This window comes from Triticum aestivum, chromosome 2D, assembly GCF_018294505.1.
Source record: "Triticum aestivum cultivar Chinese Spring chromosome 2D, IWGSC CS RefSeq v2.1, whole genome shotgun sequence".
NCBI lineage: Eukaryota > Viridiplantae > Streptophyta > Magnoliopsida > Poales > Poaceae > Triticum > Triticum aestivum.
This window is the reverse complement of record NC_057799.1, coordinates 113,199,581-113,204,124: the sequence shown is the minus strand read 5'-3', so window position 1 is coordinate 113,204,124 and position 4,544 is coordinate 113,199,581.

Below are 4,544 nucleotides of genomic sequence, written 5' to 3'. Positions count from 1 at the left end.
GCCGGAGCCGCCCCTCGCCGCCCGACCCCCGCCGCCCTCGCCGCCCCTCGCCGGAGCACGGGAGCCCCGCCGGAGCTCTGTCCCGACGAGGTAGACCTCGCCTCGTTTTGCCGGTTTTGTTTTAAAAAAACCGTTCGTTTTTAAAAAAACCCTAGATCGGCTTTTTTTCGGTTTTGTTATTTTGTGAACGTTCACCGAACCGTTCGTTTTAACGAACGCGTTCGTCGGTTTTTCTCTATTAACGAACGTCCGTTCTTTAACCGTCCGTCCATTTTTTCTTTTTCGTCGGATTTTCCGCGATTTTCTCAGATTTCGATTTCTGATCAAATCTTCGATTCTGTTTAACTTTTCGCTCGTTTATCAGAATCAGGCGATTCAAGCGCCTAGAGTTTCGTCTCGAAATTCTCTTTCCGTTTAACCTACTCAAACAAGTTTTTGCTACTGTAAAATTTGACCTAGATCCAGATTAGTAAACGAAGCTTGTTTCTTTCGCCGTTTGGTTTTCGTTGCTTCGTTCGAGTTGATTCTTTTTGCAAACCGGAGTTCTTAAGTTGAACTTTCTGGTTGGATCTTTCATTCGAGTTTTACCTGTGCATTAGTTGTGTACTGATTGTTTGCTTGTTTGTTTGCGATAGAGTACCCGGAGTGTGCCGCTTGTTACTTCGAATCGCTAGGTTTTGCGGATCATCAGCAAGGCAAGTAACACTTTGATCATACCTTCCATACCCAGTTTTATTGCATTAGATCTATTTCCTCAAACACTTGCATGGTTAGGATCTAATTAAATTGTGGGTTTTGGGAAGTAGTTGAGGTAGTACCTATTACCTGTTCTTTTATCAAACCCTTGGGAGTTACTTCTACGTTGCTATTATATTGCCATGCTATGCTCGTAGACGTGGATTGGGTTTGAGAGATATTCATGACAGATGTGAGATTGTTATTAATGGTTTACCTAAGGTGGCAACTAAAACTCACATCTGGGTGGATTGAGGCACCTGGAGAATCCAGTGTTGTCTGTTTGTATAAGGACCGCCACCCAGGCTCAAAGGGATCATAAGATTATTCATGCTGGAAACTTCCGTCAGCCGCAAGCTATTATGGGCTCTAGCATAGTTGAGTAAGTTGTGGGAAACCTTTCCATGATGGGCTAGCAGATGTAGGGGATTGTAGGTGTACCGGCCTATCTATCGGTTAAGGGGACCTCTTCGGAAAGACTGTGTCTCGATCATCCGTTTCTCAAACATCATGCAGTGCGAGAATCAAGCGGAGGCGATCGAGTCTTGTGGGGAAAAGTGCACAAACCTATGTAGAGTGTACAAACTAATCATGGTTAGCCGTGTCCCCGGTTATGGACAACTTGAGTATCTAGTACCTGGATTATCATTTGAATCTCATCACCATGTTACTTTAATTAATTTTGTTGGGTTAATGATGACTTCTTAATTGGGATTGAGATGCTGTCAACCATCTCAATGTTTCACAACCACCATGATAGTTAAATAAAATTTATTCCTTTGAAGTAGGGAAAAATTGGCTTTTCGCATAAAACTTAACATAGAGCTTTCCACCAGCCATATATGCATGTAGTATATCATTATTATTGTTCATTACTCTCTATGTGCTACTTTGCCAGCATATTCTATGTGCTGACCCGTTTTCGGGCTGCAACGTTTCATGTTGCAGACTTTTCAAACGACGAGTAAGGTGCCTTAGGTCGTGGTCTTATACTCAGTGATGCCGCTGGAGTTGATGGACTCACTTATCTTCCAAGTCTTCCGCTGTTATCGTTTTTAGATGGCCTTAAGCCATATTTATCATACTTAATCTCTTTGGAGATATTCGATGTAATAAGTGTGTGATTGCTACTCTGTTATAAATCCTCCATTTGTACTGTGCGTGTCAGCATTACTGATCCAGGGATGACACTGGTGCACAGCAGCACAGACCATTTGAGGTCTGGTCGCTACAAAGGTGGTATCAGAGCACACGCTGACTGTAGGACACGACCACTAAGCTTAAGCCCTAGAACACTTCTCTCTTCTCATTTCTGACCCCTCTCCACTTTCTACTCTTTTAGGAATGGCGGATGCAAGGAGCAAGTTCATGCAACCAGATGAAGACACGCCTTTTGGTCGACACTTGAAGGAAGTCACTAAGTATTTGAACATAGGAATACCAAGCATCACCGGAACCTACAACACCACATTACCCGAAGAGGAGAGCTGGAAGATTCAAGTTCACATTCCAGGAAGGACATTTGTGCCAGTTACTGAACCCATAAGATTGGTTTTCGAAGCACCAACCTGGAGTTTAGGGAAGAGCATGGCCGCTCACATCGCTATGGGACGCATTGGAGAAGTCCACCACCAGGAGCTTAAGGATACAATTTATCAGATTTGTGGACGCCGAGACGCGCAATGGGAGATGATCAGAACCAAGAAGGATGGATCAATTGCAGCTTTCATCCAGGAGCAGAACCAACATATTCGTCGCCAGGAGAACCAGATGTGCACCGACAAGGAAGAACTGAAGAAGGCATTAACCAGGATCAAGGAGCTGGAGGAAGAACTCAAGGCTACACGTGAGGATTATATGGAAGAAATCATCGCACTAGTAGGGAAGAATGACGACCTGGAGAAGAAGATTGGAGTATTCATGGGAAATCCAGTGCCAAAAGCAGAAGTTGACGAATGCACTTGTCCGGATAACTACATCATCATCGACGACACCGACTCGGAACCAAGTGAAGATGACTTTGTTGATGAAGCTGGAGCAGACATCATGGAGTCTTCAACTGATCAGAGTTTCTAGTAGACCACCATATCAGTAGTAGTTTTCCCCCATTTAATAGTATAGTTCAAGCACTTTGTAACGCTAGTTAGATCGATTGTTATGCCTTGTTTGAATTGATTGAGTGATATTGATTGTATTTGTCTCATGAGCATATGGGTAGTGTTTTCTCTCTAGACCTCATTCTACTCTTAACTCTCATCTTTTCTAACCTATCAGATGCCTCCGAGACGCGACACCGGATTTGTTTTCCCACCAGAGATCACCCAGTTGATTCAGCAACAGAATGCCCTGATGCAAGTGTTAGTGCAGAACCAAGGCAACAACAACAACAACCCACCGCCACCACCACCTGTTGATCACTTAGCCCGTTTCTAAGGCTAAACCCGCCGGTGTTTTCCAGTAGCACCGAGCCGATTGTTGCAGATGATTGGCTCCGCAAAGTTGGAAGGGAGTTGACCACTGCAGGATGCACAGATGCGGAAAGAGTGCGTTTTGCCGCACATCAGCTTGATGGACCCGCAGCATCATGGTGGGAGAATTATACAGCCACGCACCCTATTGACACTGTCACATGGGATCAGTTTCAGCAAGCTTTCCGTACAGCTCATGTTTCAGCAGGAGCTATGGCTATGAAGAAGCGTGAGTTTCGCAACCTACGCCAAGGAGGACGCATCGTAGGCCAGTATGTGGAGGAATTCAGTAAGTTAGCGCGTTATGCACCAGATGACGTTGCTACAGATGCTGCCAAGCAGGAGAAATTTTTGGAAGGACTGAATGATGAACTGAGTATGCAGTTGATGGTAGCAACCTTCAACAACTACCAGGAGCTGGTAGATAGAGCTCTCATGATTGAAGGGAAGCAACAGCAGATTGAAAACCGTAAGAGGAAGTATGGACAAGGGAAGTATAATTCTGGAGCTCAGCAGAAGCCACGTTTTACCCCGAAATCGGGAGGACAGTTTCAGCATACACATGGAGGAGGTAGTTCGCACAATCATAATGGCTCCAAGAATGGTAATGGGAATGGAGGAAGCAACGGACAGAACCGTACCAACCCATCTACCCCAGCCAAGAGGGACCTAAGTCATGTTACTTGTTTCAAGTGCCAGAAGACTGGACACTATGCAACTGATTGTCCTGAAGCCCAAAATGGAAATGGCAATGGAAGCTCTGGGAAGAAGCCGAACCCGTTCAACAAGGGACATGTGAACCACGTGAGCGTGGAGGAGGTTGAAGCTCAGCCTGATGCAGTAATAGGTAAGTTTTTGGTTAAGTCATTTACTGCAACCGTTCTTTTCGATACTGGTGCATCGCATTCATACATATCAAGGGGATTTGTGAATAAGTTTAAGCTGTCCACCCAAGTGCTCAAAACCCCTATGTTAGTAACCTCGCCAGGAGCAGAGTATATGGCCAGCCAAGGATGTTTTCAGATACCATTGGCCATTGGAAGGCATGTTTTCCCCTCAGACCTCATAGTTTTGGAGTCGCAAGGTTTGGATGTGATTTTGGGAATGGATTGGCTATCGTTGTATGGAGGAAACATCGAATGTGCCAGCAAGACGATTTTGCTTACCACCCCAGAAGGAAAAAGGATCAAGTATGTATCCCGGCATATGCCGAAGAGGACTCAAGTAAATTCATTATCAGGAGTTGTACAGGAGGAAGTACCAGTGGTGAAGGATTATCCGGATGTATTTCCAGAAGAGTTGCCAGGCATGCCACCAGATAGAGACATTGAGTTCTTGATT